The sequence below is a fragment of the Drosophila ananassae genome, assembly GCF_017639315.1.
Source record: "Drosophila ananassae strain 14024-0371.13 chromosome 4 unlocalized genomic scaffold, ASM1763931v2 tig00000061, whole genome shotgun sequence".
NCBI lineage: Eukaryota > Metazoa > Arthropoda > Insecta > Diptera > Drosophilidae > Drosophila > Drosophila ananassae.
The window spans coordinates 2,487,499-2,515,360 of record NW_025319038.1 but is presented as its reverse complement, the minus strand read 5'-3'; the positions used below and the strand labels follow the sequence as shown (position 1 = coordinate 2,515,360).

General features: G+C 33.6%; 1 long non-coding RNA gene across 10 annotated transcripts; it reads right to left on the bottom strand.

The window, feature by feature from the left end:
• Window positions 1-27,862, bottom strand: LOC26515536. Of its 10 annotated transcripts, XR_006507873.1 has the most exons (6): window positions 3,590-3,693; window positions 3,321-3,437; window positions 2,989-3,228; window positions 651-1,020; window positions 466-581; window positions 1-397 (listed from the first exon to the last, which is right to left on the bottom strand). It is a non-coding gene; the product is annotated as an uncharacterized LOC26515536 (long non-coding RNA). The 10 variants fall into 10 exon arrangements; XR_006507875.1 differs by lacking the exon at window positions 3,321-3,437 and having other exon boundaries at window positions 3,590-3,691; XR_006507874.1 differs by lacking the exon at window positions 2,989-3,228 and having other exon boundaries at window positions 3,590-3,689.

Below are 27,862 nucleotides of genomic sequence, written 5' to 3'. Positions count from 1 at the left end.
TAGAAAATATATCTATTTTGTTTCTCTACTTACTTAATTTTTTTTAATGTTTTTTTTATTCAGCAATATAGTTTATTTTTTATTTAAAAATGTGATTTATTTTACTTTTATGAACATTTTTATAACAATTACATTGAAAAACCTTTTTAAATATTTTTGTTTGTTGGTCAACTCGGAAAACAATATTAAAAATGTACAAGCATTTAACAATAAATTATGGCATTTTAATTTGAAAATTTTTTAATAATAATAATAAATTAATGCATTTATATTTCTTCAATCGCATTCTACTCCTATATACGTCTTAATTGGTAGTTTAACTATCCCAAATAGACATCTCGTTGAAGTCAGCCTATCCCTCTGTTTTTCTGTTTGCACTATTTGTTTCTTAGAAATTCTGAAAAAAAATTATGGATGTTTGTTAGTACAAAATGTCATATTTTGTTCTACAATTCTTTAAAATACCTTAATTTACGTTAAATAATTGACATGCTTTTCGAAAAAAAATGAACACTCTTTACTTCGTTGAAAATATTTTTAAAATGTCTATTTCACTTTATTCAACAGCAAACGTCTGAACACTACAAAAAAGACACACAAAAGAAATTTTGTTTTTATTAAAACAATTTTTTTTTTTAATTGGCACTAACGTTTTAACCCATGAGATGACGCAACTCCCGATATAGACCTTATATCTGCCATAATCCATTAACTCCAGTTATTGGCCTATAAGTGGAGCTACCAATTTTGTGCTGCCACCTGTGTGTATACAGGGCTGTGCTGCCATGTGTCTATATTTGATGGGCAATATTGTTTTGGTGGGGCCTATGCATTTATGTATGCAATAAACAAGAAAATATAAAGTATATCCTTTTAACTTTTAGTTAATTTAAATAAATAGAACCGAAAGTTAGGAGGAGGTTTTTTTTTGTTTCCTACATACATATGTACATGGCTTTCAGTATTTTTGACCGTCGCATTTCAGAGACTATTTCATCACTGTCTGTTTTCTTGGCAATCCTGAAAAAAAAATTGGAGATGTTTGTTACTATCATATGAGCAACTATTGTTCTACAACTTTTTGAAATACCTTACGTCAAAAAATAAAAAAAAACGTTGTTAATTAAAAAATTCATAACTTTATAATTAAGAAAGATATTAAAACGTGTTTTACACCGTTAAAAAGGTGTTTTGAATATCTGTTTCACTTCCTTCAAGACCAAACGACTTAACAGTGTACAACAAAAAATACACTGAAAATAAAATATTTTTTTTAAGAAAAAAATTATTTTTAAAAATTTGCTCAATTGATCTTATTTATATTGCACGTGGAGATAGCTTTTGAGATGACGCAACTTTTAATGTATCACTTATATCTGACAAAATTCGTTAACATAACTGCACTCCTATAGGATATAGTCCTATAAGTGCAGCTACCAATTTTGTGCAGTCACTTGTGAAGCTTGGTGTTACGTACACATACATACATACATACATACATATGTACATACGTGGATGTCTATATTTGATGGGGGATATTTTTTTGAGCTTGTTTATGTATGTGTGCAACAAACTTTAAAATGTAGAGTAAATTCTTTCAACTTTTACTTTATTTGTCTATCGGACGACTATATCCTATAGCTTCCATATATCTGATTGATCGGAAATGCCATAACTTTGGTGTTTTTTAAGTTGGAGGGTTGGGACTTTCCATATTTGTTATATTCGGTCAAAACATATTTCATAAGCAAAATTCATAAGGATCGGCCGACTATATCCTATAGCTGTCATATTTTTATGCTGTGGCATGTTTTTAAATTTTTTTAATATAAAAAAACCTCTTGCCGAGGTGACCGGTGCCGAACCTGCATGCGAAACCAAAAATATCTGATTTTAATTTTTGGGACGAAAATGTGCTATATAGGTTTACAAAATTGAATTTAAAAATATTCTTATTCGGCACTTGCCTGATTTTTTTTTGTTTTTTTTGCACGTGCCGAACAAGAATATTTTTTTATGCAATTTTGTACCTATATGCATATTTTCGTCACAAAAATTGATATCAGATATTTTGGGTTTCGTATGCAGGTTCGGCACCGGTATTTTACCTTGTCAAAAGGTTTTTTTTATATTATATAGAGCTATCAGACTTGACACATAGACTACTATGATACCCACGCGTATCAAGTTTGTGTAAAATTTCCCACGCCCCTTTCGCATATAAAATTAAGTTTTTGATGTAGCGCCAGCTCAGAAAAGTTTTGTAAAAAGTTTTAATGCCAAAATATTCCAATTCTTAATAACTTCAAAACATTCAGCCAAATCTGACCATTTTTACAGAAGTTATAGACTTTTCATTCTGCTTCCCTAGATTGTTTGCTACTCCAAAACAAATAAAAGTATGCAAAATTTGTTGGGGAGTGTATTCTTTGAAATATTAAATAAAGTTTGGGAGGAAAAGTTATTGGGTTGGGTTGGGTATCACTGTGGACGGCAGTCCACAAGGTGGCGACCTGCATTCCTCGGCGTGCGCGATGAGACCCTATATATAGTCGAAGAATTAAATTTTCTGTAGGTCATATAGTGAGAAAACTTGACTATAGTCGTCCTTTCTTGTTTAGAAGCTTGGGTCTTTACCAAAATGTTTTTTGTTTTACAAAATTGATTATATAATGAAACTCTCATAAGGATCGGCCCACTACATCCGATTCGATATAATGAAATAATATAAGCTACTACTTAATTAAAAAAGTATATCACTTCGGCTCCGCCTAAATTTAGCTTTTCTTTCTTGTTTAAATGCAAAAGTTTTTTAGTTTATCCGTCTGCTTATGTTGTTTAAATTTGGATGGAAATGATGAATTCCGAAAATCATATAGTCAGTATAGCCGTCCTTTATAGTTTTACTTATATTTATTTTGTAATATAACAATTTAAATATAAAATTTAATATTCAATAATTTTTTTTAAACGAAAACAGGTACTAACCAAAAGTTTTGCACTTTGCCATCTCAATCAGACATTCCGTGCAGAATTTTTTAAGAAATAAATTTTTCCGCGTTTTTATACCCTTCCATAGTTATACCAAAATATAAACTATATATATTTTTTATCTATATTGATATATATTCTTAAGCTTTGCCTGATGTTCTTCTTATATGTAGTTTTGCAGATGATATTCATAATGTCATCACATTTTTTCAACTCAGTAAAGTACACATCTCCAACCTAAAAGGTAGATATTCTTTATCAGAATTACCTCCTAAGTCACTACATGTCCGTCTGTCAGTTTCTATTCTAAATATTTACTATCTTCAAACCTTTTGACTCCAAATTTTCCACATACACTTTTTTCTTTTAAGTATATAAGTTTTAAGTATATAACTTTATGCTATAGCTATTTTATAACTGAACTATCGGAAATAAGTTTAATGTTTCTAAAAATAGAAGGTTGGGCTTGTTATTCGAATTATATATTTTTTTCCTTTTCGGATTATATTTTTTTGTTCTATTACCAACCAAGTGTTAAGTTGGTGTTTATTTCAAAGTTGAATATAAATAAAACTAAATATTTTTAAATAACACCAACAAGCCGTTTCCGTGATTTCCTGCGCCCGTAAATGCGACTCCTTTTATATCAACTGTTACGTATTAAAAACAAACACGAAATGAAGAACATACGCATTATTTGGACGTATAGCAAAACATTTTTTATATTCACATATGAGAGAGAATATGTGGTGAGTTGCGCTGAAAGAAACTGGCAAAGAGCATCAAGCAGAGAAAAAGGGCATAGTAACTTTTTTATAAAAGGGGTTACGTTAGCAGCCGGGAAGCATAGGCTTATTTTGTTGCATATGCAAAAGTAGACAGGACATAAACCAGTTTGACCAGTTTAAATCGTCCCCGTTTTCGGAGGTCGGAAGTTTATGCTAATTTTAAGAAAATGACCTAACCCCATAAGGTACTGGACCTCGGCCATGCTCAGCTGAATTCTACCCTTCCAAAACGGCTTTGTTCTTTACAAGTGTCCGATGGGCTGATGTTGGACTGGTTTGGCTTAGCGTGAGAAAACCAGTTTTTGATACGGTTTTCGACCCTTTGGTCAAAACGGTAGTGTCCGGTAACGCATCGTCCATAACGGGATATGGGTTTCAAAAAGCACAGCTGCAGCTTTTCAATGTTGGGGGTAGGTTTTGTCCCTCTTTAGATTTGAGAATGGATCAGTTGTATTTTAACATCGATCCATGTTGGTGTATATTTTTAGAACTTATTCAAAAGATAGTTGATTTAAATTTACTTTCGATTACTTTAACTTTTAAAAATCGTAACAAGTATTTTCTGTATAAAATTATACATTACTGTACTAAAAAAAACCCTCCCAAGCACCCTTTCCCTTTTTGTGTCATTTATTCAAGTTTTTCCTTGCGAAAGTTGATGGTTTAAAAATTTAATACCTCGCGGCTATTAATGAACGAAAATGCTCTCGTAATAAAACAAAGCGGCATTATGGACCTAGGGAATACATGTTGGAGTGAAAAGGGGATGCGAAATGGTGGTGGGCCGGTGCGTTCCTAACTGGACCTTCCAAATTTGAGCTTAGAGTGGGTGGCAACTAAGAAACGCTGGCGAGAGAAATCAAAAAAGAAGAAATAAATATGGCGCGTGTTGAGCAGAATTTTAAGAATTTTAAATTCAAATATTGATGATGGAGCTACCGAAGCACGACTAAGAAATTGAGATGTGGAGCGATGGAAACCCATTTACTTTGGCGGACGCAATACTGTCTTTATAGGGTTATTTTCGTTTCTTATTGATGGTTAAGGTGGGGGGAAAAGAAATGGGGGTCGCAATATTTCCACCTCGCATATCTCAAAGTGTGCGTACACAAGCATCTGGAGAGGCGTTTGGTGGTTGTTTATAACTTATTGAAGATTTTCCTTTTCCATATTAACCTACCAAAAGTTTTAAATATAGGTACACACACATATATATATTATATATTCTATTATATTAAAATATTTAATATTTAGTGATCGATTAACTGTTCTGCAATAGTAATCACCTAGAAATAAATGTATAGAAATACTTCTAAGTAATATATATAAATTACTTGAGTATCGGCGACAGTTCAACCAGGAATGATAAAATAAAATATATCATTCAAAATCAAGAATTTGGTGCAATTTTTCCATAAAATATCGCAGTTGTTCACATAAAAACAATGTCTTAATAAATTAACTGTTTTTATTACTTTTACCTAAATTTAAAGTAAGCTTTATAAATAATTTTATCGCATGCCGTAACCTAATTGGTATATTGAAAACTTAAAAAGGGTCAAAAATGAAAGACAGAACCGGATAATACTCCAATTTTGATATTTTTATATTTTACTACATTTAACTTAATTCGATTTTTTTTTTGTATACGCGACCGCATTCTTTTCCAACATAATATTTAAAACAAATTTTCTACGAACCCTATACTTTTCATTAAGTTAAGACCGAATTAAAAGCTATCAAAACTATCTTTGGACATTTTTTTGCTTTAAAAACGTGCAAACTTTTACGGTCAATTACCCATATTTATATGTATGTATAAAATTATAACAATTTTTCTTTACTTTCCTATATTCTTTTACAAACGTTTGCACTTTAAGATTCCTTAAAGTACACAGGCCGACAGCAAAATATTTCCACGCTTAATTCCAACTGCTCCATAACCTTTTGTCTCCCCTGAACTAAAGGTTTCATCACCAGCAGATTCCGCGGTACACCTAAAAGAAGAAACTGATCAAATTGTACCATATATCATATTTAACTATGTTCGCCGTGTAATTGCGTTGACCATCATTGTTTTTAGTACATTTCGTTTTTTTAAATGTATGTATACCAACTAAAATAAAAAATAAAAAAAAAAAATCTAGCAGTTACCTAGAAAGGAAAGCTAGGAGGAAAAAAAATTGGAAATCGTCGACCTGTGGTATCAATGAATATGATTTTTAAAAACTTCGTATTCACTTTATAACTTCATGAACATATGTTGTCATATAAGACATATTTTCTAACATGTTATATAATATGTCTTAATAACATATAACCAAATAACATGTGTTGAAAGTCCGAATCCTCTAACTTAAGTTTTGCCATTTCGATCAATCAGTTATATGGCAGCTATAGGATATAGTCGACCGATCCCGGTCATTTCGACTTATATACTGCCTGCAAACAAAAGAATGATGCGTACAAAGTTTCAACTCGCTCTAAAACTGAGAGACTAGTTTGCGTATAAACAGACAGACATGCCCATATCGACTCAGAAGGTGATCCTGATCAAGAATATATATACATTATATTGTCGGAGATGTCTAAATAAAAATCATAAAAAAACACAGGCCAACAGTAAAAAATCTCCAGTATAGTAATCTAGTATAATTTCACCTGCTCCATATACTTTAGGTTCCCCTGAAACAAAATCCAGAACAAACATGGGTGTAAAACTGTATCTATGTTCAAAACATGTCTTTTGCAGGTTTAGCTGGTTTAGTAAAGCTTTACAGATTTTGTAGATAGCCATGACTTTTTAAAAATATAATATTAAAATCAATAATCAGAAATCATAGAAGCACCAAAACAAATCTAGAAAATAAAAGATTTAAACTTTAGATGAGTATTTAAAATATATGGTAACTGCTAGATGACATTTTTTATTTTAGTTAATATACATACATTTCAAAAATGATATGTACTAAAAGCAATGATGGTCAACGCAATTAAACGGCGTACATAGTTCAATATATGGTAAAATTTGATCAGTTTCTTCTTTTAGGTGTACCGCGGAATCTGTGGGTGATGAAACCTATGTTTGTTCTGGACTTTGGCACTTGATATTTTGCGTTGAGAAAAAAAAATTTTTAATTTTCAGGCTGTGTTATCATTACTTATGGTCCCCAGAAAAAAGTTGGAATCAGCACCAAGTATCTTTAAAAATAGCAAGGTTATACCATTTTCGATCATTCAGTTATGATATTCGGATCGGCCGGAAATTAGGATCGGCAAACTATATACGATCCTATATATACATATATATATATTATCCTGCTACTTAACTGCAAGGGTATATCAACTGCTCCCGAAGTTAGCTTTTCTTTGTTGTTTAATTTAAACTTCTCGGGCATAACATTTCGGTCAATTTTTTTGAGTTGGCAGGACTGTTAATGAAATCTGGGCAAAAATTTCTTGTGTTTACCAAACGACGAAGAGTGCATTTTTTGATTTTACAATGTCGGATTTAATTGAGCAGAGAATCGCCGTCAAATTTTATTTGCGGAATACCTACGTTGAGAATGTTTTGGAAGGCCTTTGATGATTCTACCATGTCGTAGAAAAATGTTTAAAAGAGAGGATCATGGTTAAGAGACAAAGACAAGGTTATGATGACAGTTTTTATTGATTGTCGTGGTAGGGTGCAAAATGAATTCCTTCCACTCGGCCAAACTGTTCAAAAGGAATATTATTTGAGTGTTATGCGTCGTTTGAAATGCATATTCTCTTGTTTTGGCTCTCTGTGTATTCTGACTATTTCCAAAACTCAAGAGACCGCTCCGGGGAAGGCGTTTCGAGTCGATCCAGAAGATAAAAGCTGAATCTAAGAAGACTCTGATAGCGTTACCTGAAGAGGAAAATTTGGCATGTTTCATGGATTTTAAAAAACGATTGCATAAGTGTATTCTAATGGGAGGGGATTACTTTGAAGAGGATTTTACAAAACAATTCATCTTAATTTTTGCTCACAGTAAAAAAAGCATGCAAATCAAATATAGTTCATCAATTCTAAAACCAAAAAATTTCGGATTTTGCCAAAAGGTTCGTAACCATGGCTTATTGATGCAGTTTTAGGATCCACATATATTAAAACATACTCACAGTACAAATTCCTTTCATTTTAGTTTTTTTTCTTTCAAATCTGGAATAAATGCTAACTTCTGGTAAAATTTCTGGTCCGATATAGTCGGACGATCTCTATGAGTTCTTCAGTCTGAGACCAATTTGTTATAATATGAATTTAAATAAATTTTCAAGCTTCTGTCTGTAAAAAAATATTGATGGTTCAGTTATTGGCGGCTCTATATTCCGATATAATATGTAACTATGTATGCTGTGGTCAAAGGAAAGATGGATTAGTTTGAAATCCATTGCTTTAAAGATACTGAATATATATATCCTTCAAAGCCTGCCAAAATTATAATACCCTCTGCAAGGTCAAAAAGTTACTGAAATAATCTTTTAAATTTAAAAAAAAACTTTTATATATATACGACAAAAAAGAAATTGTACGAAAAAATTTTTCTTTCTTTCTCTTTTAGACAAAGAGAAATAACACGTTAAATTTCTTGTATTAAATGTGATTGGTTAACTGAAAGGGGAAATATCTCTCCGAATATTTTCCCCTACCCCCTTTAAAGGGGAAGACATTTATTGCGTTGAAAAATAAAGGGGATGCGGGCAGAATATTTTAAAGTTCTTTGAGAAAATTTCCCATAAAAATTTCCCTCCTTCCCGTCACGAAAGCTGGTCACATTATTTTCACCTGAACTTTAATAGCCTGGTTAGTCTAGTCGAATTAAAAACCAACATAAAATAAGCTCCCTCTGTGGCAAAGTAGATGTACTTACATGTGAGTGGCGCCATCTGTGCAATATAATGAAAAACTATACCGTCTATCGGTGGTTAATCTATTTTACGGTTTCAAAATCAAAAGTTTAAGTGCGCGGTCACGTGAAGCACGTGAAGTCTACCCGCGTGTTTGAACGTAAAAATTAAGGGCTGGAAAGCGCTGAAATTGGTGCTGGAAAATGCGTTGATCAAAATATAAAAATATGGTTCAAGATAAAATAAGAACTTTATAGCTCGTTTGAATAATTGGTGGATTATCGATACATGATATATGTTTCTACAGGCTATATGTCAAAATTTGTGAAGTATTTTGGGAAAAAGCTTTTATAAGTCCATTCAAAGTTAAAAAAAATAGGTCATTCAAAAAAAAAGGAAAATTTCTTTGTTCGATATGAAATTCAAAGGGGTAAATAATTAAACTTAAAAAAATTGTTAAATTAAAATTTTTTTTTTCGATTTTTCTCTGAAACCATTCGTTTTCCGAAATATTTTATAAGAATGATTTGTGTATTTTACACTAAGCTGAACAACCTGTTAAAAAGGTGTATATAATGTGTATAATATAATGACTATAGGTTTTTAAAGGTTTTTATGCCCTTGCAGAGTGTATTAAAATTTTGACCAAAAGTGTGCAACGTAGTGAGACATCTCCGTCCCTATGAAGTACATATATGTATATATGCTTGATCAAGATCACCTCCTGAGTCGATATAAGCATGTCAGTCCATCCGTCGGACTTTTTCTATGCAAACTATTTAGAAGCTTTATATTTATTATTTATAGCTTTAAAACTGAGAGACTAGTTTAAAACCCGACAGACAGACGGACATGCTCATATCGACTCAGGAGATGATCTTGATAAAGAATATATATACTTTATAGGGTCGGAGATGTCTTCTTCACTGCGTTGCACACTTTTGACCAAAATTATAATACCCTCTGCAAGGGGCCCAATATTGGGAATCAACAGATTTAACAAAAACCCGTTGTATTATATGCGTATCCGGCATTCGGGTATCGCATACTACGCAATTAATAGCGGATGCCAGCCGCTCCGATGGCACCGAGCTACCGGGAGTTATTAAATGATTCATTGCCACCTTGAAAAGGCCCGGCATGGTTGCCTTATGCGATTTTTCTTATGCGATTGCCTTTCTCAGCTCTAAAACTGAGAGACTAGTTTGCGTAGAAACAGACAGACGAACATGCTTATATCGACTCAGGAGGTGATCCTGATCAAAAATATATATACTTTATAGGGTCGGAGATGTCTCCTTCACTGCGTTGCACACTTTTGACCAAAATTATAATAGCAAGGGTATAAATATCACGATTTCAATACTTGGGCAAAAAAAATATCACAATATAAATATATAATTTAAAAAAATATATATTTTTATACCCGTTTAAGATAGAGGGTTGGAACTTTCCACACATGTTATATTTGACCAAAATATCTTATGTACAAAATTTCATAAGGATCGGCCGACTATATCCTATAGCTGTCATACAACGATCGGAATTGGCATAACGTTGGTGTTTTTTAAGTTAGAAAGATGAGACTTGGTACAGATTCTATTTTGGACAAAATAATCTGATTTGCCAAATTTCATAAGGATCGGCCGACTATATCGGCCGACTTTTCAAGAATATAAGATGCGTGGCGCCACCTAGCGGACTGCGACTGAACTGCAAGGGTATATAAACTTCGGCTCCGCCCGAAGTTAGCTTTCCTTTCTTGTTTCTTATAATAAAATCGTAAGTTATATTTTGCACTAGTATATTTATGCGTGAATTTAATTGAACTTAAAAAATCAAATTAAAAAGTAAAGTAAAAGTAAAAAATGTAAGGTTAAATTTATTTTTATTATCTCAATTAAACTAAATAATTTGATATAATAAAGATCTGCATAAAAATTAAAAAAGTATATTATAGAGAAAGAATTCCAGATAATATATACTTATGTGGTATTTGTGTACATTTTAGCATATATGTACATACACACAAGTTCTTAGAGTGGCTTGGTTTTCCGCGCGAACATCTTCAAAATCCTCCACCAATAACAAAACAGAAGTTTGATTTTTTGCCTTTTCTTTATACCGTTGTAAAATAATTCCTGCACCCCATCGATTAGATCTATATATGCCTGTCTTCCTTTTCTCTAAGTTGGAACAGCTTTTGGCTGCGTCTTAAAATTTTTTTTCGTTGCCGTTTATATTCTTCTACGCATAGGCATAGACACATACCGTCTGAGCTTTCCTGTTTATCATAATGAGGGTGTATTCTATGTCTTAATACTTGTACTCTTAGAGTATACGCAGCATAGGTATGTGTGTTTATGTAAAATTCGCCACTTTATGGTACATGTATCAGAAAGGAATGGAGTGTAGTATACATACATATACCGACATACATACATACATATCAACGAGACAAGCCACAAACTTTCTTTGGAACCAATATTTCTGGAATACTTAACCTCGAAAACAGGTTTAATACATTCTGCTTCTTATGTGAATGTATATATGTACATACATATGTATAATGGCCTATCTTAATCAACTATGTAAGTCTGATTGCAGAAAGTCTTTCCGCCATTACAATTTCGCAGTTGCGCGACTTATAAGCACGCAGACTAAGGCTGTTTTGGGATGGTGGTAGCAGAAAGTAAAACCCACCCCTAACTCAAACCCCGCCTTTTCATATACAAAACGTTCTTCCTATTTTTATTCTATTTCAACGCTTTCCAGCGATATTTTTAAATGGTGTGCGCGAGAAGCAACGAGACCACGCCCCATGGACAACGATGCTATATGTATGTATGTATGCATGTATGTACACACATATATCGAGAAACACCTCTTTCTTAGGGAGTTTTCATAGACGCAAACCCCTCACTCTTACCCTAGAAACATCTTTCTGTCCGTTTCTTTTCATTTTTTTTTTGGGACGATAACGATATTGTATTAGTTAAAAAATTATTCTTTTCCAAAGTACAGTCACAAAAGACGTTTTTATACCCTTGCAGAGGGTATTATAATTTTGGTCAAAAGAGTGCGACGCAGTGAAGGAGACAACTCCGACCCTTTCCACACATCCTTCTTTTCCTTGCAGGTAGTATATAAGTCGGAACAGCCGGGATCGGTCGACTATATCCTATAGCTGCCATATTACTGATTGATCGGAAATGCCATAACTTTTTAAGTTGGAGGGTTCAGACTTTCCACACATGTTATATTTGACCAAAATATCTTGTGTACAAAATTTCATAAGGATCGGCCGACATATCCTATAGCTGTCATAGAACGATCGGAATTGTCATAACTTTGGTGTTTTTTGAGTTAGAAAGATGGGACTTGGTACAGATTCTATTTTGGATTATTTCAAAATAATCTGATTTGCCAAATTTCATAAGGATCGGCCGACTATATCCTATAGCTGCCATACAACTGAAATCCAACATCAGCATTATTGGCCCTAGACATTTGTCAGGTTTTTTGCTATTTGTATTCAAAGCTGCTTCTTTAGCGAAGTTCTTCTTTAGCGAAAGCCGTTATTTTTTCGTATATCTAAACCTATGTAACACACAGATTTTCGTATCAGAGTAGTCTGTGTGTACAAAAAGATTTTGTGTGCATAAAAATTATTTTTTTTTCCTGTGAATGCAATATTTTAGGTAACTTAGTTGTTAACTTCAAATAAATTAATAAATGTTCTTAACTTGTGAGTTTAATTCAATTTTGGTAATTTTTTGTCCATCCTATTATCTTCAAATAAAAACAAGAAAGGAAAGCTAACTTAGCGGACCCGAAGTTGATATAAATTGCACCTTAGTAGCAGCTTATATTATTATATATATATCGGATCGCATATAGTTGACCTATTCTTATAAGAATTTTAACATCGAATCAATTTCTAATAACAAGAAAGGAAAGCTAACTTCGGGCGGAGCCGAAGTTTATATATCCTTGCATTTAGGTAGAAGCTTATATTATTATATATATTTCGGATTGTATATAGTTATCCGATCCTTATGAAAATTTCAACATCAAATCAGTTTTCTACCAAAAATGATGGAAACAGGCCCAAGGAATTATACGATATAGTCGGCCGATCCCAATAAAATGTTGGAGATCGGATTAGATTGCCCAAAATTGAATCCGTAGAAAGTCCCATCATTCTAGCTTAAAAAACCAAAGTTATGAAAATTGCGATCGTTCTATGACAGCTGTAGAATATAGTCGGCACTTAGAAATTTTGTACATATTTTGACCAAACATAACATGTGTAAAAAGATCCAACCCTCTAACTAACTTAAAAAAACACCAAAGTTATGGCATTTCCGATCAATCAGTTATATGGCAGCTATATATACTGCATGCAAAGGAAAGAAGGGTGTGTGCAAAGTTTCACTTCGATAGCTTTAAAACTGAGAGATTTGGCGTAGAAACAGATAGACGGACATGCTCATATCGACTCAGGAGGTGATCCCGATTAAGAATATATATACTTTATAGGGTCGGAAATATCTCCTTCACTGCGTTGCACACTTTTGACCAAAATTATAATATCCTCGTGTATACATTTTAACATCTTAAAACTTTTATTAAGCCTTTGATTAATCTGTTCAGATGGCATTATTGAAATTATCATAGATCAAAACCCTTCTTCACAAAACTTCTTCAAAATTTATTTATATTGTTTAATTAATATTAATCTATTAGATTTCATTAATATTAATTATTAATATTAATTATTAATTAATAACTATTTCGATTTTAAGTATTATTGGATTAAAACTATTAATAATAAATCATCACAAATACAAATTATAAACTAATGTTATCCAATCAAAATTTTTGATAGGAAATTTTATAAAAATTTTTCATATTTCCGTCAATGGTTGACACATACTGTATTTAAATAAGGACTGCTGTTAACTAAACGAGTGGTATAAAATCTATTAGATTTCATAGCAAAATCTTATTTTGATTGTTTAACTCTTTAAATGAGTTTAACTCAACTTAAGCTAAGAGCGAATATGTACTCTTTATATCTGACCACTGGTCAAATCTATTTATGCACGTATGGATCTCGTGCGCATGCTCAACAAATAGTATCCTATCGACTAGAAAATGTAAAATTTAAGCTTAAGCTTTCGGTGAGCCTTTTTGTCCATAGGGGCAAAGTCTTTGTGAATGATGACCTTGTCCTTGAATTTCGTAGAAAGTACAAATTAAATTTTCCAATATAAGATTATTTTGTACGTTTTAACCCAAAATTGGAGTTTAAAATACAAAAAATTGTTTCCAAATGATTCAAATTTTTAAGAAATATATATTTAGGTAACTCATATTAGGTAACCATCAAACTTTTAATGAGAATTAATAAGTAATAATACCATAATACGTACCAGTTTTAAATACCAGTTTGAAAACCTTAAAATTGAAACAATAAAAATCATTTGTGACATTATCCGATTTGTTCGGTCATTCGGATTTAGAGGCTTTTGCACATAAAAAACATACAAAAATACGAACATGTTAAATTTTGAAAATCACCAAAAGAATGGATAGAATGGACAACCGCTTAATAAACTAATATAACTTATACAAAATTTTTTATTTTTTTTCCATTAAAAGTTCCATTAAAATAAACAATTTTCATAGATTGTTTTAATCGACACGGAAACATACGCGATATGGACATGCCAACACTAACAACCATCGCATCTTCCTAATAGGGTGAAGCTTTCTAAAAGACTGCTATTCTCAGAGTTGTCCAAACAACTCTTTCGTGAGAACTACGGTTCAATATCTGTTAAAACTAGGGTGTCGTTGGTCAAGCGTCATTGACCCTGCAGAGTCTTCCGTTTTATTGTCTTTCAACTAGAAAAATAACTTAAAATTGTGAGAAAATTTTCTTGACAGACTGGTTTGGAAAACTGGAAAGGTATTGTTCACTACTTTTTTTTTTGTTTTAAAAAGTAAGTTTTTACCCTTTTTATATATGTATTATCAAACTGTTGAGAAAAAAAATAGAAGTTGGTTTCAAGATATATATCATAAAATGGTTTTTTCTACGGTTTGTTCTATTCTATTTGTTTATTTTATTATAATAAGATGGGTACTCGTAGCGTATGTTGTAGTCGTGTGAATGTATGTAACAGCGAAAAGGAATCATCTCCGACCCCATAAAGAATATATATTTTTGATCAACATCAACAGCTAAGGCGATATAGCCATGTCCGTCTGATCGTCTGTCCGAATAATCGCTTGGATCTCAAAGACTATATAAGATAAGGCTATAAGATTTTAAATGTAGACTTCTATAATACCCACGCAGATCAAGTTTGTCTTAAATTTTTGCCACTGTCTGTCTATTTCTTCGCAAACTTGTCTCTCCGTTTTAGAGCTATCGAGTTGAAACTTTGGACACATCCTTCTTTTCCTTGCAGGATAGTATATAAGTCGGAACGGCCGGGATCTGTCGACTATACCATATAACGGATTGATCGGAAATGCCACAACTTTGGGGTTTAGGACGCCACAAGTTGCAGGGTTAGAACTTTCCCCACATGTTATATTTGGTTAAAATACTTTATTTCATAAGGATTGGCCAACTATATCGTATAGCTGTCATAGAACGATCCTAATTGGCATAACTTTTGTGTTTTTATTTAAAAAGAAGGGACTTGGTACAGTTTTCACATTGGGCAAAGTAATTCGATTTGTCAATTATCATAAGGATCGGCCGTGTTCGTCCGTAGACCGTTGTGCGGCTACTACGTCGAATTTGAGCTCGCTGTCATACCGGTAGGTCCCGGAGTCGTAGTCAAAAGAACGTAAAAAGGTTCTGACTAAATGTACCTGGATTCTGCAAGGGACTGATCGGGTTGATCAGGCGCTTGCTGTGATCAGGCTGGAGTTGATGGGTTCTCCTCAAGTACAGATGGTACGGGGTTTCGGCTGATTCCTTATTGGAATTGTGGTCCGTTTCACTCGAAACGGTGGTCATACGGGAGCAGCACTCGAAGTAGGTTGGGGAATGCGGGTCCAACTTGTGGTCAGTTTCAAGGGAGCAACACTCGAGGTAGGTTGGTTAACGCGGGTTCTACTTGTGGTCCGTTTCACGGGAGCAAAACTCGAAGTAGGTTGGGTACCGCGGGTTCTACTTGTGATCCGTTTCACGGGAGCAACACTCGAAGTAGATCAGATAATAAAGCTTTACTTGTGGTCCGTTTTCACAGGAGCCACGCGAAGTAGATAGCTTTAAGAGAGTCCTACTTGTGGTCCGTTTTACACAGGATCACTCGAAGTAGGTTGGTTTTAAGGGCCGTACCTTGACACTGAGTAACGAACCGATCTACTCTGTATACGCAACTATCTTTATTTCAGAATAACAATTCTTATATAAGATGCTAAATTATACATAACTAAGTCTAGGGAAGGTCAATGTTATGGACGTGTTAATGCAAATGTTAATGCCAGTGTCACCCACCTCTGAGTCTGCTGTCTTAGATTGCTTGTTTATGCCTTGCGTGTACATGCATTTCGGCTTAGCTAGCTGGCTTTGCTTGCTTCGGTCAGTCGGTCATTCTTTCCGCTGATAATGCTGATTTCTGCTTCTTGCGCCGTCTATTAGTGCTGGGTTTTTAGGTTGGATATAGTTTTATGCTTATTGCTAAATATTACTAGGTGTGCCAATAGGTTAGTGGGTCTGATTATTGTGTATTGCGACATGCTGATGACCATTGATTAGATCAGATTACTCTCAGGACTCTTGGTCCTTTCTTGGCCTTGCTTCTTGCTCCCGTTTGGAAATGCCTGTTACCCATGCCGGGTCATCACCCTGTCTCCTCTCTACATTCTTAAGAATTGAAGGTGACTTCAACTTCCTGAATTCCCTTGTTTACTGGCCATTGCACTCTGTGCTCTTCAGTTGTGATTTGACAAACTCGGGCTTGTGGTTCAGGGTCCGTCTGCGGCTCTCCTTGTTTATCCGCCATGAGCGGGAAACTATGTAATGTTCCAGGTTTTACTATTTGCTCGTTGCCGATGTATGCAATCAAACTTTGTTCCGATATGATCTCACCAATACCCTTTCGTGGCTCGTAAGCTTCCGGTGTCCAAGCCGCCGTATTATAGACGACTTGTTCTTCCTTGATATCAGGTGCTGATTCCGGTCGCACTGGCCCCATCACAATCCATCCAAGCGCGGTATTTTTTTAGTAGTGGCTGTCCTTCTCCTAAATATGCCTGTTGTGGCCTCATAAACTGGGAGATGATTTCGGCGCCCAACAACAGATCAATATTCTGGGGCTGCGTAAATTCAGGATCGGCTAAGCGCAGCTGAGGTGAGATATTTATTGGCGCTTGGCTCTCCAAACGACGATTAGATTTTCGAAATCAATGGTTAATGATGATAGGGTCACCACTGCCCTTTTTCGTGATCTTTTATTTGTTCCTCCCAGTGCAGAGATGTTCGGGGTTGGTGGCTCCGATTGTAGTCCAAGTGTGTTAGCCATCCTTTTGGTGATTATGTTAATCTGTGATCCAGAATCTAGGAGTGTGCGGCATTGCTGAGGGGGTCCGGCTGGTCCATGTATTGCCACTTGGGCGATTGGTAACGGAACGGTGGGCTTATCTGCAAGCAGGGCTGTGGCTGAACACACCACTCGTGATGAACTAACACTTTGAGTGCGTTGAGTGTGGCGACCGTACGGAGCACGTTATCATGTAAGCTGCGCAGCTGGTGCGCAGATCCATTTGTTCTGGGGTGTTCGAAAAGCTCTTGGATCGCGGATTTAATGAACAGCCGTTAATTTTGGTATCGATTCTTTAGTCGTTGTCCGCCAATGGACGTTGAGAATATGTTTTTTGCTTCACATATTACATGATTCTCCAAATGACGGAATTTTACTGCATCGCTGTAGTCTTGATTGTGGATGCATTCCGTAAAAATTTCGTAGAATTGTAGCCAATGTCGGTAGTCTCCGTGAAACTTTGGAATTTCTACTGGTGGTATTACAAACGAAGGTGCGATCGAAGGTTTTTGTGTTGATGCTGAAGTCGATTGCGATTCTTCGCTCAGAAACGAAAAGTATTCTGCTCGTACAACCTGAAATCTGTCATTGGTGTGTCCATCATTTTTTATGGCTGGTTCCAGGTCGATGAGATCATGGTATCCCGTGACGATTTGCTTCCATAGCTCCTTCATAAGTTGTCTGACTTATTTGGACACTTTCCGTCCTTCGGTGCGGTTGCCCAGAAAGTTTTCCTTATCGTTTAATCGTTCTTCATGTCTTCGTTTTATTTATGTTAATCGAAGGTCTTCTTCTTCGATTCCTCGTGATGATTATGTAATGATGATTATGTGATGATTATGTATCCGTGCCTTTGGCTCGAGATTTTCGCCTGTTTTCCGGGGCTTTTGTGACGGACGTGACTGATGGGATTCCATCCGAAAATATTGCTTCATATTTTTTCACAAGCTCTTCTAGCGCTTTGGCTTTTGTGAAATACTCATTCTCAGGATGTAGTGCTAGCTCATTGTGCTTGGCGTTAAGTGACAAAAGGCCGACTATATCCTTAGCGGCCATATAACTGAAATATAGTATAATGGTTCTTTCTACGGATTCCATTTCGGACAATCTTATCCGATCTATCCGGTTTCATAGGGAATGCAGACTTGTGATTTTCATTTTTGCACAAAACTAAGTAAATACACATTTTTTCACTTAAACTAACATTTCATTCTCACCAACATTTGAAAATGTTTGAATAAAAATTATCTAATTAAAACCATATATTGGGATTGGCAGATCTCACATTCACATTTTGTGCTACAAAAAATTATATTTTTTGATGATAAAGAAATGTTTTTAATGCTTGAAATACTTGAAATACTTTCGCACAATTTCTTTTGTGTATTAACGTTAAGCTACGAGTATTTCTTTACACAAGGAAACTATTTAAATAAAATATAGAAAAAGAGTTTTTTTTCGACCGCAGCTAAAGTTATTATACCATTGCAGTTTTGTTAATATTAGTTAGATATATGCATATCGAATCGTATATAGAAAGCGAATCCCTATGAGAATGTCGCAATTAACTTACTTTTTTTTAAAGAATCCTTAGCTTCTATCATCAAAATTACCAAATTTTATGTCTTTTTCGATCGTTAAGCTAAATATTATCTTGATACCCTTGCAGAGGGTATTATAATTTTGGTCAAAAGTGTGCAACGCAGTGAAAGAGACATCTCCGACCCTATGAAGTATATATATTCTTGATCAGGATCACCTCCTGAGTCGATATGAGCATGTCCGTCTGTCCGGTCGACTATATCCTTTAGCTGCCATATAACTGATTGATCGTTTTAGTTGTTTTTCAAGTTAGAAGAATGGGAGTTTCAATGGATTCCTCTTTGGGCAAAATAATTCGATATGCCATATTTCATAAGGATCGGCCGACTATATACGATCCGCTATATATCTAATAATATAAGATGTGTGTCGCCACCTAGCGGACTTCGCTTCAACTGCAAGGGTATATAAACTTTGGCTCCGCCCTTTCCTTTCTTGTCTTTAGGATATAATCAGCAGATCCCTATGATATTATTCCCATTTGGTAGATCGGATTAGTTAGCCAAAAATGGAACCTGTACAAATCATTATCACCTCCTGAGTCGATATAAGCTTGTCCGCGTGTCTGTATCTACTTAAACTAGTTTCTGAGTTTTAAAGTTATCAACTTCAAACTTTGCACACATCATTCCTTCCCTTGCGTGCAGTATCGGCCGACTATATCCTATATCCTAGAAGACATTGTCATCATAACTCCATATATAGGCAATTTTGATCAATATCTCTTAGATGTACCGTGATTTTTATTCATAGGAGAGTTACGATTATAGCTATATTGCGATAATTTTGCGTGGAGATTTTTTAAATTAGTTTTGAGGACAAATTAATCAAATGGTCCACAAAATTTTGAAAAATCGGGATCAGAAGGGGGGTCACTAAAAATTTTTTTGTAAATTGGTTTGGCTTAAATAAATTTGTTAACAGAAAGGTTGTCGACAAAATAAAAAGAATAAACGCAATGTTAATAAATACATGGTAAAGTTACAATACATACTTAATATTAATAGTACAGTTATGTTGCAAAACTATATGTCTTGCGTTCATTTTTCTAAAATGTTAATATATTTTCTTGGTTTACTCGTTAGATGCGCAATCATGTAAACCTAACCTCAAGTCGCGAAATTTTCCTCATTATTATATCATGTACATAATGAATCTCTTCATATAAATAAACAAATATGTACGTGAGTGCTCACCCTTATATCTTCCCGTCTACAAACAAATGAACATATATGCTAAACGACACCTAGTTCAAAGGAATCATTAAACTTGCTCAGCAGTGAAGGTGGCAGCGCAATGCGATTGGTCGGCACAACTCGCGTGGCTTCAAAATTTGGGCCAAGTCCTTTTGCACGGAGTTGAAGAGACGGCAACAGTCGCGAAAAGGGTATGAATTATAGAAGACCGGAATATGTCAACAGCGAAGAAGCTGTGCCTTTAGGCGCAGTCATCTTGCGAACTCTGAATGAATACATACATGCAGCAGTATATAAGCCGCACAAAGAAATGCACAAATATATACAAACGGGATACTGCGGCAAATACGAAATTCTTTATACATATTTATTTATAATTTATAAATATTTATTAGTTTTTGGTGCTTATTATAGTTATTTTCCAATAAGAAAAATATAATATCAAACTTTAATTCAAATCATAGCGTTATTTTAATATTATAATATATTAATTCAGTATAAAAGAAATTTAAATAACAAGAAAGCAAAGTCAGCTTTGGGCGGAGCCAAAGTTGAGATTTAAATTTGATTTTCTTTATACAAATTGATTTTCTTTATACAATTTCGGTAAAAGATGTCAGTTTTTTCATTCATGGCGAGTGTTGGAACTTTTGTAAAACAGATGAATTGTGTAGATATGTAATCACTTGAGAGTCTTTACTTATATTTAAAAACCCCAAAGATCCTTCCGATCCTTTACCCATATGCCAGAAAATTTACATTACTATATATGCATAAAAATAGATATACTGCGTAAAAACAGATGACAAACGGACAGAGGGACATGCTTATATCGACTCAGCTAATACTGACAAAAAGTACTTATTTAAAAAATAAAACTAAAGCTAAAGGGGCGATACAACCATTTCTACTAAGGCTGTTAAAAACAAGAAAGGAAAGCTAACTTCGGGCGGAGCCGAAGTTTATATACCCTTGCAGTTCAGTCGCAGTCCGCTAGGTGGCGCCACGCATCTTATATTATTAGATATATAGAAGATCGTATATAGTCGGCCGATCCTTATGAAATTTGGCAAATCAGATTATTTTGTCCAAACTAGAATCTGTACCAAGTCCCATCTTTCTAACTTAAAAAACACCAAAGTTATGCCAATTCCGATCGTTGTATGACAGCTATAGGATATAGTCGGCCGATCCTTATGAAATTTTGAACATAAGATACGTTGGTCAAATATAACATGTGTGGAAAGTCTCAACCCTCTATCTTAAAAAACAACGAAGTTATGGCATTTCCGATCAATCAGTTATATGGCAGCTATAGGATATAGTCGACCGATCCCGGCCGTTCCGACTTATATACTGCCTGCAAAGGAAAGAAGGGTGTGTGCAAAGTTTCAACTCGATAGCTTTAAAACTGAGAGACTAGTTTGCGTAGAAACGGACAGACGGACAGACGGACAGACGGACATGCTCATATCGACTCAGGAGGTGATCCTGATCAAGAATATATATACTTTATAGGGTCGGAGATGTCTCCTTCACTGCGTTGCACACTTTTGACCAAAATTATAATACCCTCTGCAAGGGTATAAAAATATATACATACCTATATACTATATACAGTCGTAGATATCGCCTTTATCGCAAGGGTATATAATATATATAAGCTTACGGGTACCCTCCACGGAACATTCAGTTTGAAATAAAACTTCAAAAATAATCACAAACTCCAAAACACAAAAAACAAGAAAGGAAAGCTAACGCAGCGGAGCCGAAGTTGATGTACCCTTGCAGTTAGGTAGCAGCTTATATTATTACTAGCTGACCCGGACACGCGTTGCTGTGACTTTTTCACACAGATGGTATTTGCAAAAAAATATGGTGATCTCCTTATTTGACTTTCTACTACTATAACATTTTAGTACAATGAAATTATTTACGAACAAAGACGAAAATGTTTATGTTGGTATACAAATTCACTGAACTGAGATTTGAAGGGGAAGTACGTTGAAAAGAATTAATTAAAATGTTCTTACACTTGATATTAAGCAGAAATCAATAGGTACAAAATAAAAATTTATCAGATTTATTATTTTCATTTAAATTTATAACAAATAAAGTATATTACAGTATATATAGTAAATAAAATGTGACGCTTTAACTGAGGTAGGCAAGACAGACAGTCATAAACTTTTAAACATTAATATCTATTTTTTTGAATTATAAATACTTTCAATTTAATTTATCACCAATCGGTGCACAATTTTTTTGGTTAACCTGTCTTTACCTAAAACAAATAGATTCGACGGTTTCCCAACACGTGAACATGCAACATACATATAGTTGCCCATGAGAAAAACATTGATTTTTCAAATCTAAACCACATTTAATCGAAGATTATGTGGTGGCATTCCAGGGATATCTAATAAATTTAAAAATTCAATCGGAAAATTTACACTTTCATTTTCATCAACAACAGTATCGATTGATTTAAAAGACATCAGATCGCCTGGTAGCAACTGTTGTATCTGGAAGTTAATTTCGTCAACATCAACGTTTTTGGCTGCCAAAATCGCCCGTTGATTAAGCCATTCATGATTCAAATAATTACTCTGTATATCCGGGAAAATATTCTGAATCAATTCATTTTGATCCTAAACAACAGTGCAAAAATTGTCTGGTAGTTGAATGCATTGCGTATTTGGTTGCAGTTCTATTTTACGGTTCCCAATACCTATTTATAATATGAATTCAATTTACACTTCAGTCTAAGTAACACGTAGCCGGCTATGCTAACACCAAAAATTTAAAAAGTGGAAATAATTCAATTTTACGGTATTTCGTTCACTACAAAATAAATTTAATTAATTTTATGGTGTCAAAAACACGTGGTAATTATGCTGTTAAATTGTAGCTTATAACACACGTTCGTAGATTTACCATAGCAGCGCCATCTATTGATTACTTACTCAACCCAGTCGTAAGGTAGAGACATCTTTTGGAATCATTTGGACTTAACAAATAATTGTGACTGTCAAATATTAACAGACAAATAATTAGCAATAAATTAAAATAACTATATAATTAGACTATATAAAAGACTATAATTTGAAATTTAAACTATCCTATCTCTCAAGTTGGATCGAACTGCACATGGTGTGCGAATTTTATTATAATCGGTTAAGTGGTTTAGGATTCCATTGAAGACAAACATTGTGACACGCAGTAGCGTAGATAGGGGGGGGGGGGGATCAATCCCCCCCCTTGGGTCTGAGAATTATAAGATGATATAATCTCAAAATTGAAAAAGAAACACAATTTTATGCGATGACTGTGCAGTACAGCATTATTATTATTATTATCGCAGATTGCGGATTATTATCGCAGTGTAAAATAAAACTTACAAAAAAACAGGATATTATTCTGAGTCATATCCCCCCCCCCATATCAAAAAGCTATCTACGCCACTGGTGACACGAGATTTATATATATTAAGATATATATATCGGATGGGTTTTTAGTTGGCCGATCCTTATCAGAATTTCACCATCAAGTCAATTTTCTAATAGAAATGTTCGCAAAATGCCCCAAGCATCCTAACAAATAGCAAGGTTGTGCCATTTTCGATTGCTCAGTCATATGGCGGTTATAGGATATAGTCGGCCGATCCTTATGAAATTTGGCAGATCGGATTACTTTTCCCAAAAAACTACACCAAGTCCAATCTTTCTAACTTGAAAAACAATTATGCCAATTCCGATCTTTCTATGACAACTATAGGATATAGTCGGCCGACCCGACTGTGAAATTTTGTAGGTAAGATATTTTGGCATAGATAAAGAAAATATATCACTGTGATTGGCGTGCGTGAGGAGACTCTACATATAGCCACGAATTAAACATTTTCAGTAGGCAACTGATCTAAATTAATTATATACCAATCGAAAGGTATTGTTTTAATTAGATAATTTACGTCCAAACATTTTTCAAAAGTTATTTGGTTTAGGAGAAATTAGGGTGAATGTAAAAAAATTTAGAATAACTAAATTGGGGATGGTGGAGACATTGTGGTCCCCAGATAGAATATTTTAAGATGAAATTATTATTTTTTTTTTCAAAATGAAGGCGGTATGTCTGGTTGTCTGTTTGCATTATTTTTTTCTTGGCAATCCTGAAAAAAATTGGAAATGTTTGTTACTATTATATGAAAAATGGTCCAAAAATTTTTTGAAATACCTTAAGCTTACGTTAAAAAGTTTAAAAAACTTTGGTAATTAAAAAATTTATAACTTTATAATCAAGAAAGATATTAAAACGTGTTTTACACCGTTGAAAAGGTTTAAGGTTTTAAATATCTTTTTCACTTTCTTTAAGACCAAATGTCTTAATAATAGACAAAAAAAATTCACAAAATTGGCTCATTTGATCTTATTTATATTGTACATATGTACATGGATGTGTATATTTGATGGAGAATATTTTTTTGAGCTTGTGCATGTATGTGTGCAATAAACTTGAAAATATAGAGTAAATTATTTCAACTTTTACTTTATTTGTCTATCGGTCGACTATATCCGCGGTTCTAAAGTCGGAGGTACCATTTTTTCATAAAACTCAGCCCAATATTTCCCGTAAAAATGGTAAAAAAAAAATTTACAAAAAAAAAAAACGTTCGTTCATCCGCAAGTATTTATTGTATTAAAGATGTGTGCAAAATTTTATTTAGATCCGAGCATTACTTTTTGAGTTACGTTACGCACCGACTTGAAAAAGTTTTTTTGAGAAAAACGCCTCTAAAGTTTTAAAAGCAATTGAAAGTATATGGAGAGAAAGAAACTAGAAAATCGGTATCTCAGCGAGCTTTAGTCCGATCGATATGAAACTTTCACAGGATATTTCTGAGATAATGTTCTATTATATAAAAAATTAAAAAAAAAAAATTTTTTTGAAGTCTCAAACCATCCTGCCCCCTTAAGTTAGAAAGATGGGACTTAGTACAGATTGCATTTTGGGCAATCTTATCAGATTTGCAAAATTTTATTAGGATCGCCCGACTATATCCTATAGCTCTCGTATAACTGAACAATCGGAATTGGCTTACCTCGTAGAACGATTCGTTCTATGAAATTTTGCACATAAAATATTTTGGTTAAATATAACATGTTTGGAAAGCCTCTAACTTAAAAAATACTAAAGTTATGGCATTTCCGATCAATCAGTTATATGGCAGCTATAGTAGATGTAGTCGACCGATCCCGACCGTTCCGACTTATATACTGCCTGCAAACAAAAGAAGGATGTGTGCAAAGTTTCAACTCGATAGCTCTAAAACTGAGAGACTAGTTTGTGTAGAAACAGACAGACGGTCAGACGGACATGCTTATATCGACTCAGGAGGTGATCCTGATCAAGAATATATACATATACTTTATAGGGTCGGAGATGTCTCCTTCACTGCGTTGCACACTTTTGACCAAAATTATAATATTCTCTGCGAGGGTATAAAAACAAAAAAAAAGAATATTATAAAAATCTTATTCGGCACGTGACAGATTTTTTTTTGTTTTTCTTGCACTTGCCGAACAACAATATTTTTTATACGCAATTTTGTACACCTATGTGCATATATAGCATATTTACGTCACTAAAATTGATATCAGATTTTTTGGGTTTCGTCAAGAGGTTTTTAGTGTATAATGTAAACACTATAGAGAAAATAAAGTATACATAAATAAAGTATGTAATTATAACACCCTTTCAAACTAGTCTTTCAGTTTAAAAGCTATCGACTAAAAGCTATGACAACATCCATCTTTTGTTTTCAGGCAGTATATAAGTCGGAAGGGCCGGGATCGGTCGACTATATCCTAAAGGTGCCTTATAACTGATTGATTTAAAATGCCATAACTTTTGTGTTTTTTAAGTTAGAGGGTTGGGACATTTCTCAGTTGATATTTTTAGCCAACATATCTTATCTACATATCATATAACTATCTTAGTTATATGTCATATTACTGAATGATCGGAATTGGCATAACTTTGTTGTTTTTTAAGCTAGATGGATGGAGCGGATCTACGGATCTATCCACTTTCTACGGAATTTTCGGAAGTGTTGGAATTTATTTAGAAATACATTTTCCGCGTTTTGATACCCTTGCAGAGAAGTGTGATTAACAGTGTGCAACGCAGTGAAGAAGACATGTCAGACCATAAAAAGTTTAGACCGTATAGGTAATTCTCCCAAAAGGTCAACCGCGACAAAAAAATTCAAAGTCAATAAAAGAATGTTTTTTTCACACATTTTTATAGGGAACATATTAAATTTAACTATTTAATAATATTTAACATTTACTTATAACACATCTCAAAATATTTTAATCCAAAGTCTCAAATGTGCGAAAGTTTAGTTTTTAGCATTTCAGCGGCACAATTTGTTTTACATAATTTTCGTAAAGAGAGTTAAACTGCATTGATATTCACTATTTGTGATATCGGCTAATAACCAAAGATTACAACAATAATGTAAAAGAAACGATGCGATTGCTAATTACTAAGAATTTCTTATCAGATTATCAGTTTATTTCATTTTCGCGTGCGACATTAAAAAAGAACATTTGTAATGACCATCAAAACTTGGGTCCAAACATAAAATTGGATATTTAAGTATTAAAAAAATATCAATTTGTGAAATATAAGTAGTGCATTCGGTTATAAACGTTTTTTAAGTTTGTCGCGTGCGACATGGTAAACAATTTTTTTATTTAAACATTTTTTTTTTATTTTTTGTTTGCTTTTTATTAATGCAGATGAATGAAAAAAATAATAATAAAGTCAGCTGCAAGCGTTGGAGACAAAATTTAAAAAATAATGACACCAATTAAAAAAAAAATTATATTATTATATTACATATAATTATATTACTTTCCTCCTTGTTTGTTAACCTATTAGACCTATTAGATTCACTTTTGTCAAAATAAAAAACAAGCTTAGCACATTGTTTTTTTCCAGTTGGAATGCGTACGAATGTCGCGTTCGACATTAGAGAATTACCCATATATTCTTGATCAGAATCACATCCTAAGTCGATATAAGCATGTCCGCCTGTCTCTTTGTTTCTACTCAAACTTGTTTCTCAGTTTTAAAGCTAATAAATTTCGTCAAAATTGATATCAGATATTTTGGAAGTGGCATCGTCACCGTATTTTACCTCGTAAGGAGTCTTTTTTATATGATTAGAATTAATGTTTAAAATAAAATTTAATTAGAAGAGAGGAGAAAATATATTTACCGTTGATTTAAAGTGTACAAATATAATTATTCATAAATGTTTATATAAATGTTTTATTATATACCATATAGAAATGTAATGTTTTGTCTGTGTCAGTCAGTGATTTGTGAAAAGAATGGTTACACTAAGAAACAATGAAATTATATTTTCTAGGGTCACTTTACTTTAATTTATACCTAAATTCTTAATATAAGTACGTAAAACGATATTTAAAGGATATAAAGAACCTAAAAGGTATATCATATTTAAAAATTCTCTTGTGTAATTAATTTAATTTACGGTACGTTCAAGTAATTAACGGATAATCAGTTTTGTAACGAATTCAAAAGCTGTATAAGTGAAAGCTCGTCATTTTGAACTTCATATTAAGGAGAGCTTTTTAAAAAGCTTACCAAAAACTTCGTTTATAAGTCACTCAGATTTTGTCTGTATTGAAAAAGTCCCTTAAAATAATATGCATAACCTATGTTTTGCAAATCAACGGGCAAAAACATGTATACCCAACAAAAAAATTATTTATATATAAAAAATGTTTCTTACTTTTTGTTGTAATAAACT